The sequence below is a fragment of the Mustela erminea genome, chromosome 7, assembly GCF_009829155.1.
Source record: "Mustela erminea isolate mMusErm1 chromosome 7, mMusErm1.Pri, whole genome shotgun sequence".
NCBI lineage: Eukaryota > Metazoa > Chordata > Mammalia > Carnivora > Mustelidae > Mustela > Mustela erminea.
Genome location: NC_045620.1, coordinates 65,561,473 through 65,573,465, shown reverse-complemented (window position 1 = coordinate 65,573,465; position 11,993 = coordinate 65,561,473). Strand labels below are relative to the sequence as shown.

At 43.9% G+C, this 11,993-nt stretch overlaps 1 protein-coding gene across 7 annotated transcripts in view; it reads right to left on the bottom strand.

The window, feature by feature from the left end:
- THADA (THADA armadillo repeat containing) overlaps positions 1 to 11,993 on the bottom strand; it is a 329,048-nt gene that overhangs the window by 57,307 nt on the left and 259,748 nt on the right. The window lies entirely within an intron of this gene.

The window sequence follows — 11,993 nt, the reverse complement described above, 5'->3', positions numbered from 1 at the left end:
CTGAGCAGATTTCACAGGAATGATGCGGTAAGTGACCAGCCCACACAGCTTCAGAAGCTGAAGGCATGAACCAGAAGTCTGAACCTAAACGGGCTAGTCACTTACTACATTTGCCCGGAAGCAATTTCTATTCAGTAATTCATAATGTTTCCCCCGGAGGGACAAAAGGCTTTGCTATCAGGAAAAGTGCTCCTGGCACCCGTCCCCAGCACTTCATAGGTATGAACTCAGGGACCTCCTGAATCACTTAGCCTCAGAGTTGAGCAGGATAAAAGGACATCTAGTCCAAACTTCCTTTAGGGGCTCAGATCCCTCTAACAGCACCCTTCCTTGAAGGCTCCTGTTCTGCCCTTACAGTGACTTGGAGCTCACAAGACAGACTGCCTATTCCATTGTTAGGCGATCTAAGTGTCACCACCCTCTTTTGAGACAATCTACTCATTGGCCTAATTCTGCATTTGGAGGTTCTCAGTGAGCCTAGGCATGATAGCCCCCATCTTCTCCAGATGAAACACCCCTACTTCCTCCAACAATTCCCCATATGGTGGGGTTTGTCTTCTCTCGATATTCTAGCTGCCCTCCTTTGGATAGCCTTCCCCCCTCTTAGGGTCCGGTGCCATAGAGTGGAACATGACTCTCCCGCGTGGTATGACCACAGGATGATGACTTTCCCTGTTCTGACACTGGGTGACTGGAGTTGCATCACACTGTTGACTCATGGAGCTTAAAGTCAACTGAAACCACAGCCTTTCTTTTTTTACATGGTCTCCTGAGCGTGGTGAGTCATCTTCCTCCCACCTTGTACTCAGTCCTTAGATCGGGACTTGTTTTCTTTGTTTGCTTGTTTTAAACCCAAGTAAAACCGCTGTTAAATTTTATCTCCCTGTTAAGTTTTATGGTTTCCCTTTTAGATTGCCAAGATCTTTTCATATTCTCACTTGGGATCAAAACAACACATTTCCTGCTTACTATGTCCTGGGAGCTAAACAAAATGAGAACGCTGTCCTTAAGGAGTTTCTAGTCTAGTCTGAGAGTGAGAAATGAGCAGGTAATTCCAATACAGTGCGGTAAACGATAATCTGAGTCTTTAAGGGGAAAGGAGGGGACAATGTGTTGGAGCCACCAAAGGCAGAGCAAAGGTCCAAAGGCATGAACCAGAATGGACTATGTGGGGAGTGACAGGCAATCTGACAGGACTATAGCATGGAGTTCAAGGTGGGGAACAGCAGGAGATGAAGCTAGAGAAGCATTGTGGCCAGGGCATTCAGAACCTCCTAGGTCATGCGTAGGGGTGTAGACGTTCTTCTGGAGGCAAGGGAATGCTACTGGGGGGTTACTTCAAGCAACAAGGTCAGGCAGTAGTCTAGGAGAGAAATGATGAGGGAAGGAAGGGATAGGGAGAAGAAGATGGATTTGAGAAGCCAGTGAGGGAGTAAAATGGGCAGTACTGGGAGACTAACCAGGGAAGGAGTCTTGGGCACCTCCCAGAACCCATACAACCATACAACCAACATATTCATCATCCAACAGAAGTTGTGTAAACCTCAATGTGACAAGCATGTCGTAAATACCTGTAATCAAGTACTTACAAGTACTGGACTGGGCCAGTGTGGAGGGCAGAAGGCGTCGCTGAATGTTAGAAGCAGCAGAAGCAGCAGAAGCAGTTAGAAGAAGCCCCGTCCCCTGCCTATTCCAAACTCTCACCAATTCATTACCAGTTACAAATCCTCCTAACTTGACCGTTCTGTGCATGGAATTTCATCTACAAAAACATCATGATAGACCTCATCAGAGGCCTTGCTGAAATTTACATATCTCATAACTTGGTGAACACTACTGCCTTTTAGAAAACTATCATAAACATAACAGAAATGTAAAAGATAATGGTAATAAAAAAAACTTACTTGAAATTGCAAAATCTCATAGGCTTGCAATAGTCCAGGAATCAAAAACATAGAATATTCATGTTACATATCAAATTGTTACAAAAGAAGTTTGCCCTAAGAGGCAAGGTGGGGGCTCATGCTCCAGTACGACTGGGCACCCTGGAGGACCCCATCCACCATCTGCCGACTGTGGCTGCAGACGCACTTCTGCTCTTAACTCAGAGTCTGCGGAAGTCTAAGTTCAAGTAGGAGGGCAGCTATTTTTACAAAGAAGCAAGGAAGCCCCAGATAGTTGGGGTCCTCAACCTCTGCGTCACCTGTCCCAGTACAATTTAGTAATGACACCATGACACCATGTGGTCTCCACGTACCACTTCCTACCCTTCCCATCCATTGCTGCCTCAAGACAACACTGCCTTAAGTAGGAATTTCATTTGTTTGGCAAGGAGTCAGAAACATGGCTCAGAGATCTGTTCTTCAGAATGTTATGACAAACAGGAAGAACTGTCTAGGCCATTCTGGATGATTTTCAGAGGAACCTGTTATCTAAAAATATTCCAGGCAGAGGGCATTATTCACTGAACTCAAGAGCCAGGCACCCAGATCCATCTTCTTCCTCTAGGGCCTTGAGGAAGGATGACATCATCAAGAACCCAGGGACTGAAGGCATTGGCCCAAAGAAAGATGGGGGACAGGCTTGGGAAGAGCTCCTTTGGGACTTCTTAGCCTACATTGCCAGTGGAGCTCAGCACAATGTCATAAGCATTTACTGAGCATACGTTAGGTACTTTGGGAGAAGGAGATTCAGAGTTGAGAAAAAAAAAATTACTTGCTATCAAAAAGCTTTAAAACAAACCTTTTTGGGAGGATAAAGACAGCTACAAAAGTGCAAAATGCTTAGGGCCCTAAAATTGTTAGTGAGAAAAGCTAGGTTTATGTGCTGAGCACTACAGAATGTTGTATACCCATTATTCAGTTCTAGGAACGATTACTTCTAGAATTTTTTAAGATTTTATTTATTTATTTAAGATTTTATTTATTTATTTGACAGAGATCACAAGTAGGCAGAAAGGCAAGGCAGAGAGAGAAGAGGAAGCAGGCTCCCCATGGAGCAGAGAGCTCGATGCGGGGCTCGATCCCAGGACCCCGGGATCATGATCCAAGCTGAAGGCAGAGGCCTTAACCCACTGAGCCACCCACGTGCCCCGATTACTTCTAAAATTGACACTTGAGTACTATTCTAAGCACCTCAACAAGTGTTAACCTCATTTGAAGAAGTAGGTACTAGTAGTATTTCCATTTACAGACAAGAGAACAGAGAGGTTAAGTTATCTGCCCAAGGGTGCAGGGGATGGGAGGTAAAGAGAATACATGAGCCATAAGAAGGACCAAAATGAATGTGATGGGCACTTATTTTTTCTATGGGAAAAGACAAAATAAAAGCTTTCAGGAGGGAAAAAATTTAAGATGGGTCCTGCAGACTGCCCAGTGGTGCCTAACCGGGGGAGGAATCAGCAAATGCTCCAGGGAAATTTAAGAGACAAAGAGTAGGGCGCTTGGTGGCCTGGTTGGTTCAGTGTCTGCCTTCGGCTCAGGTCATGATCCCGAAGTCCTGGGATCGAACCCCCTTCTCCCTCTCTCCCTTTGCTCCCCCCCAGCTTGTGCTCTCACTCTCTAATAAATAAATTACATCTTAAGAAAAAAAGAGAGAGACAAAAATTGACCAGCGGAAAAGTTTGCTGAATTAGTGTGAATTGGCAGAGGAGCCGTGAGGTCAGAGCTGTCAGAGCTACAAGCTAAGAAATAATCAAATGACACGCATTTAGACACTTTCTCCTAACTGCTGCTTAGACCCAAAGAGATGACCTAAAGCAGAGGCTCTGAAACTGGAGTGAGCCTCAGGCTCACCTGGAGGCCTTGCTAACCCACAGACCACTGCCCAGGCCTCACCCTCCACGTGTCTGATTCAGCAGGCCTGGGGAGGAGGCTGAGTTTGCATTTCTACTAGGCTCCCAGGTGCTGCTGCCGCTGCTGGGTCAAGGATGTTTGGTAATCAGAGCTTCTTAAAACCACACATACCTGAATCCCATGCTTGCATACTCGGAGTCAGTTGGCTTGAGGTGGGCACAGACACCTGTAGTCTTAAGAAGCCAACAGCTAATTCTGCTCTGTACCTCAGCTGAGAACCAGGCTCCTAAGACATGACCTTCAAAGGCGCTTGTCGGGTTTTTGGAGCTAGGGGTTTGCAGTCCCAAGTAGAGCACAGCTGATTCCAGCCCCGTGGTTCATTATCGTGAAGAACTAGAAAATTCCCCTACATCCCTTTTCTCTTACAAATAAAAAGGTCAGAGGAGGAAAAAACCAAGAAGAATTGAAAAGAATGAATAAGCCCTAGAATAAAGGCACCTGGCAGGCAGTCAGGCCTCAAGGCTAACTCCCTAGGCGCAGGCTCTGTTCTCGTTTAGAATGTGGCAGTGAAACTGACCAGACTCCGTTCCCATGGACGCAGGGACCACAGAGCACCTTTCCCCCTGAGCCTATAGCAAGGGGCTCTCGAGCCGGAACAGGAGGCTGCAGTCAGAGGTAACCAACACTTTCACACGAGCAGCTGAAGTGACTAGAGCTTCAGAAAAGCAACTATGGCAAGGGACACTGGACAGCAAGTTTGGGGTGAGCCTGGTTTTAAAGGACCAGGTGATTCTAGTGTGATTCTCCTGGGCTTGACAGCCACTGCTTCACCAGCAGCCGGTAGACAGATTTCACCAAATGGTTTTCACTATCCGGACTTCTTCCTGGCCAAGCACTGTTTTGGGTCTTGCCCTACCAAATGCATTTCCAAGTCCAGATCAACATGGGGTGTTTATTTCCATTTCCCTCAGTAACTTGTCTACGGCACGCAAAAAAACTGAAATCAGGTCTTCTATGGGGCTCCCCAGTCTGAGGTTTAGAACCTCTTTTCTCTGGAAGATAACATTTCAGTTTCCATTGCTTTGGGTTTCTTCTTTCCCATCTTTCTTGGAAAGCCAAGTGTTCCAATGAAAGAATCAAGTCCTTCCTTTAATGGCCCCATCTTATTTTTCAGGAATTAGATGATTTTTTCAAACTTATTGATTGGAATTTCTTCTCATCCGTGTGGTCATTTTAGTCACCCAAGTAAGTATGACTGATTTAAAACATTAATTTGATTTCATTTTTGAAATTAACTTTTTGTTTCTTTAGAGTGTGTTTCCAGCCTTCAAAGTAATGGCTTAATGGCTGAGTTCTCTCGGAAGGACAATACCTCCTACTGTGTTAAGTCCTCATTCAATGGAGAAATAGTTTGGAATCCAAGGACCACGAAAATGTCAAAAGCACTGAGACAGAATGTGACACGTTGCCAACTTTTTACCTTGTCAAGGAAGTATGTTAAAAACCCACCATCTATTATCATTTTCATGAAAGAAAGGCTATCTTTACACCAAAAAAGGTAGTAAATCCATAGTGTTATCCTAAAAGCGTAATTCTTTAAAGACATCTGGCTTTAAGAAGTCTGCCATAGTACCACTGGGTAATAGTTTGACTGTGAAAGCGTCACCAGGGACTGGCACAAGGGAACTGCAGTTTTGGGGAAGCTGGTAACAGTTTCCTGAGTGTGCTCTGGTTGGACAGCACGACTACCCCGAACAGAGGTCTTCTACAGAAGAACCGCAGGGACTCCTCTGGGTCCCTCGGGGCAGTGAGCAGAGTGTCTGTGTGAAGGACCACACTGGCCCATTCACACGGTTCCCTCCCATAATCTCGAATGTACTATTTTAGCAGTTCTTGGTTTTCTGGCGAGCTGCAGATTGCAGTGTTAATGTCTGCAACCTGAACAGTGATTGCTAAACTAACTGATTTTTCAAAGCCGCCACTCCCTAACCAACCAATGTACAGTGCGAACATCAACCCAGCTGCTGAAAGAGGATTTAAAAGCTGCACATGTTTGGAGCAGGGACAGCGTCCTATGTCACAAATCCTGTTTTATTGCTTAGGGAAGTCCGTCTTCTCCCCAGAGGAGGAGCACAGCCCCAAAGGGCAGGCCTGTGGGTCATTCATCATTGATTTTCTGAGCTTGTCATATAGATGGGTTAAAATTTCTTCTTTTTAAAAAAAGCAAACAAACAAACATAATCTTAAAAGATGCATGTTAATCTACCTAGCCTTAATAAGGACATTCTGGGGTGGGGGGAAAAGTAGGATGAGATCATTGCCACACAATTATGGATACAGTGGAGTTTCGTTGTTAAGAGCGTTTAATTTAGGGGCGCCTGGGTGGCTCAGTGGGTTAAGCCTCTGCCTTTGGCTCAGGTCATGGTCTCAGGGTCCTGGGATCGAGCCCCGCATCGGGCTCTCTGCTCAGCAGGGAGTCTACTTCCCCATTTCTCCGCCTGCTTCTCTGTCTACTTGTGATCCCTATCTGTCCAATAAAAAAAAAATTTTTTTTTAATTATAAAAAAAAAGAGCGTTTAATTTAGGTAAATTTAACTTGAGGTACTCAGCATGAGAGAGATAGGAAAATAAAAATTAAAAGAGAGGGCAGTTTCACCCGGCACCGTCATCACCAAGCATATTTCTAGAAGAGCAGTTGTGCCGCTATCTCAGACCAGAGGGGCTCAGACTTGAGTGTGCTCTCTTGCAGAGGTCCAAATTCAGTGGGTCTGGGGCAGGGCCCCCCAGATCACATTTCTAACAGACTCCCAGGTGATGCTGAGGCCGCTAATAGGAATCGCATTTTAAGACCCTCCTGAGCCCACCTGAGTGCCTCTGTGCTCCTGGCAGTGTAAACGCTTTGCTGTGTGGCATGTGTGTGACTCTAGGGGTTAGTGGTGTTCGTCTCTATACACCACAGCCCCTAATCATAAAGTCAACCCCTTCATCTAGTGTTCATCCAAAAGCTCCTGGCCTTCGCTGTTAAGTCATGAATCCAGAGAGCCTGATTTTGTGCTGAACTGGACAAGAGGGAGTAAGTGTGCAGGCCCAAAGACAGCATCTTCTTGGCTCCGCAGAGGTGGCTACAGGGGAAGCCAAAGCCCCAGACATCACCATGAAGTTGTTCTACTTCTAAGTAGCAGTGGGTACCCACGAAGAGGGGGAAGGATCCTTCCCAGGACTGAAAAGTCCAGCCAAACAGAAAAGGATAGTTTCCCTCCTATGGACTAAGTCACTTGCTGGGATGCTGTGTAAATGGCAATGATATTGATCATGCTCACTTGCCACTGAGAGTCAGCCTAAGCTTCTCCATCCTGCCTGACCTTGCACATGCTCCCTCTGCCTCAACTGAATGAATGAATGAATGAATGAACAAATGGCTGCATTTCTCTTTCACATATTCAAAAGGCTCTGAATTGTCTGACACCAGTAGGTCAAGAAAAATTTGCAGATGTAATTGTTCTGAAGTTTCCTGGATCCCCTCCCTTTCTCCCAGAATCTCAACCCTCCTTAAAAGAGTAGGGGATGAGAAAATATAAAGCAGATTTCACTTTTAATGCAGAGCTAAGTGGCCAGTTTTTTCTGTTTCAAAGAAGTGTAGCTCCGGTCAGAGAGATCTGTAATCAGATCCAACAAAAGTTCTTACCTCAAACAGTTGATAAACTGGTTCTAAAAATAATCACGGATGATAATTTGTTCGCTCTGTGAATATTAATGTCCTGTTATGCAATTTGTCAGTGGAAAAAAATATACTTGGGGAGAAAAGGAAACCATAGGAACTTCAACAACAACAACAACAACAACAAATCAACTGATTTAATAAATGTTGGCTTCTCCTTATCGAAGGGAAATTCCATTCTTCTATTTAATCCTCTGTCCCTCCCAATACACTGTAATCCTGACCCCAGGGGCCCCTCCAACAACAAACATGTAGGATGACCTGGTGGAAGGATCTGGAAACTAACTGCCTTGAGAAGCATGCTGAACTGGTGTTGGCTGCTTATTTCTTGCCTCCTTCTGTTTCCAGGGCTCTGCACCCCTTCGTGCCCTGCGGACACAAGGTGTGGCCCCGATACACTTCCCTTGGAAAATATTCCCTCTTTCCCTTGCCCCCAGCATATTCTCAAAGGCGTGTATTTTTCAAGCACAGAATTCCTTATCTGCTGCTGACGAAGGAGGATGAGCTTCTGAGAAGACCCTCTGAAAACCATCTTGTCACCCCAAGAAATAACATAGTCCCTGGGCTTGGGAGCCTGCTCTGGGTGGGAGCTCTGAAAGGATTTGGGCCGGCTAAAAATGAGCTCACCAGGCACCGGGTGCGGCCAGCTTTTACTTCTGGACTCCACCCACCGTCCCATCCCGGTCTCTGTCCAACACAGGGGGGACGTCAGGAAATACTTGAGGATAAACACATGACAACACAAAGACACAAACATAAAATTACTTCTGAGCAAATAGTGCTTCTGGTTTTCTGTCAGTGACAGGCTATTCAGGATGAGATTGGGAAATCAGGAATTTCCGTAGCACCACACCGTAGATACCCCTGTTTAGATTTGCCTTTCCCCCCAGAAGCCCTAAGGGGGGCTACCCTTAGGCGATGAGATACAGCTGTGAAACCAACGTGAGAGGTCAGAGCTGGCTGGGAGCACTCCTTTAAATACCTGGGGCTTACCCCTGTGATAAGAGAGAAGCGAGGAGCACCCGTCTCAGTCCCCTGCGGCACTACAGGTTACAGTTGCGGCAGAGACTGACTGAAAGGCTGTGGAACTTTCCGGCACTACTGGACTCACACTAACACCTGTAGGAATGATGCTGCGAGGTGCAGTATGTAGTTGGCCAACCCAACAGAACCTGGGGAATGCTATTTCAGGTGGAATGCAGCCCTGGCATGGAGGGAGGAGTTAAGTACCTTGTGCCAGAGGAGCCCTGGAGGTCAGCCCGGAAGTGAGGGTACCTGTCCGTGGGACCAGCAGGAGCTCTGTCTCTTGCTCTGGATGAGAGGACCACTCACTTCCTTGTTTTTGCTATCAATTTTAACCTCTGCTAGCTGCTTTCCTTCCAAAGTTGGATTTTTCCTATCTTGGAAACGTGACTTTCCAAGTTTTAATTAAAAAAACAATTTTTTTTATTTGTTTTTTGAGACAGAGAAAGAGAACACAAGCGGGGAGGGAGGGGGGGAGACGCAATCCCAGGACCCCGAGATCATGGCCTGCCAAAGGCAAGAGCTTAACCGACTGATCCACCCAGGTGCCCCTGGAAGTGATTTTCTATTGACTGAGCCAGTCAGGTGCTCCCCAAGTCCAACATTTTAAAGGAATAAAAGAAATCCAATGCTCAACAACATAAAATTATTATTGTCTGGCACCTAATAAAAAAATTATCAGCATCCAAAAAGGAGGGAAATTAGGACTCATAAGTAGGAGAAAAATTAATAAAAAGACCCCAAAATAACAAGAATAATGGAAGCAGAGACAAGGATATAATAACAGCTGCTATAAACATGCTATGTTTGGTCAAGAATCTAGAGGAAAATGGAACATGATGAAGAGAAATATGAAAGATATTAGAGGGACACAAATCAAATTTACAGATATGAATAAGATAACACCTGGCTTAAAAAAAATACACTAGATGAAATTAGCAGCAGATTAGACACTGCAAAAGATTAGTGAATTTAGAGACATAGATTAGAAGCTACCAAAAAATGACACACAGGGGTGCCTGGGTGGCTCAGTGGGTTAAGCCTCTGCCTTCGGCTCAGGTCATGATCCCAGGGTCCTGGGATCCAGCCCTGCATCAGACTCTCTGCTCAGCAGGGAGCCTTCTTCCTCCTCTCTCTCTGCCTGCCCCTCTGCCTACGTGCGATCTTTGTCTGTCAAATAAATAAATCTTAAAAAATAAAATAAAATGCCGCCTGCTACCTTGTCTGAGGAAAGCAGCTGCATTCTAAAAAAAAAAAGACACACAGATAGAAAAAAAAACCCCAGAACGTCAGTGATGTGTGGGACAACTTCTAGTCACCTAATATACATACAGTGAAATCCCAGAAAGAGAGGAAAAAGGGAAAGGGCTGGAAAAAATATTTGAAGAAATACTAGGGCTGGAATAATTGGTTGTTTGTATGGAAGAAATGAAAAAGAGAACTTCAACCTTATGAGATACATGAAAATTAGCCTAATGTTAAAGATATAAATGTAAAACCTTAATTATAAAATTGTAGAAGAAGACATCTTTGTGATCTTGGGATAGGGAAGAACTTCTTTACTAAAGCACAAGAAGCATAAAATAAAGAAAAAATTGATAAATTGGACTTCTTCAAAATTAAAAATGTTTGCTCTTCAGAAGACATTGTTAAGAAAATGAAAAGATAAACAAAAGGTAGAAAATATCTGCAAAGTATTTCTTTGTATAAAGGACTATACCCAGGGGTGTCAGGTGGCTCAGTGGGTAAAGCCTCTGCCTTCTGCTCGGGTCATGATCCCAAGGTCCTGGGATGCAGCCCGGCATTGGGCTCTCTGCTCAGCAGGGAGCCTGCTTCCTCCCCACCCTGCCTGCCTCTCTGCCTACTTGTGATCTCTGTCTGTCAAATAAATAATAAAATAAAATCTTAAAAAAAAACCCACCTCACATTAAAAAAATAATAACAATAAAGGACTATACACAGAATAAAGCACTTTCAATAATAAGACTCAACAATAAGATAAACAACTCACTTTCTCTTTTTAAAAAAGATTTTATTTATTTATTTGAGAAAGAGAGACAGAGAGAGCACATGAGTGGTGGGGAGGGACAGAGGGAGAGGGAGAAGCAGGCTTCCTGCTGGCCAGGGAGACCAATGCAGGGCTCAATCCCAGGACCCTGGGATCATGACCGGAGCCGAAGGCAGATGTTTAACTGACTGAACACCCCGGTGCCTCCCAACACCTCAATTTTAAAAGGAAATGTGCAAGAGATCTGAATAAACACTTTACCCAAAATACATACATATAGCAAATATGGTAATTGAAAAGATGCTCAATATAACTAGTCACTCGGGAAATGCAAATTAAAATCACAATGAGATTCCGTTACACTCACTTGAATAGCTACTAGAGGGACAGCACCAAGTCTAGGTGAGGATATAGCACAACTAGACCTCTCATTACAGCACCGGTGGGGATGCAAAGTGGTAAGCCCCTTTGGAAAACAAGTTTAGGAGTTCCTTGTAATCCTTATCCTATGACCCAGTGATCACTTTTTTAGGCTTTACTTAAGAGGAATAAAAACATGACCACACAAACACTTCAGTAAGAATGCTCAGAGCCACACAGTCACAACCTCTAAAAAGTAGAAAAGCCCAAATGTATTTCAACTGATGAGTTAATAAAAACAAACCATGCATATAATGGAATACTACAGAGCAATAAAAAGTAATGGGTCATATCATATGAATAAAGGCAACCCCCCCACATGATCATCATAATAGATACAGAAAAAGAAGACGACAAAATCTAACACCCTTTCACAGTAAAAACACTCAACAAACTAGAAATAAGGAAACTTCTCCAACCTGATAAAGAGTATCTATGAAAAACCCACACAGCTGACGATATACTGGATGGTGAAAGATGGAAACTACTCTCCAGAAGATCAAGAAAAAGACAAGAATGTCTGCTCTTGCCATTTTTATTTAACACTGTACAGGAGGTTCTAGCCAGGGTAATTAGGCAATTGGAAAAATAAATAAAAGGCAGCCAGATTGGAAAGGAAGAAGTACAAACTATGTTGCACATGACATGATCTCATATATAGAAAATCCCCAGGAGCCCACAAAAAACCCCTAATAAATGACTTCAGTAAGGTTGCAGGATAGAAGATTAATATACAAATATCAATTGTACTTCTATATAGTAGCAACAAACCACCCAAAATTCAAATTAAGAAAATAATTTCATTTACACCAGCATCAAAAAGAATAAAATAGGAATAAATTGTTTAACGAAAGATGTTCATGCTGTTTACACTGAAAACTAGAAAACAGATCTAAATAAATGGAAGGACATCCTGTATTCTCATCTGAATTCCTGAAAACATAATATTGTTATAATGACAATGCTCCTCAAATTGACCTACAGATTTAATACAATACCTATCATGATCCTAGCTGGCTTTTCTTTCCTT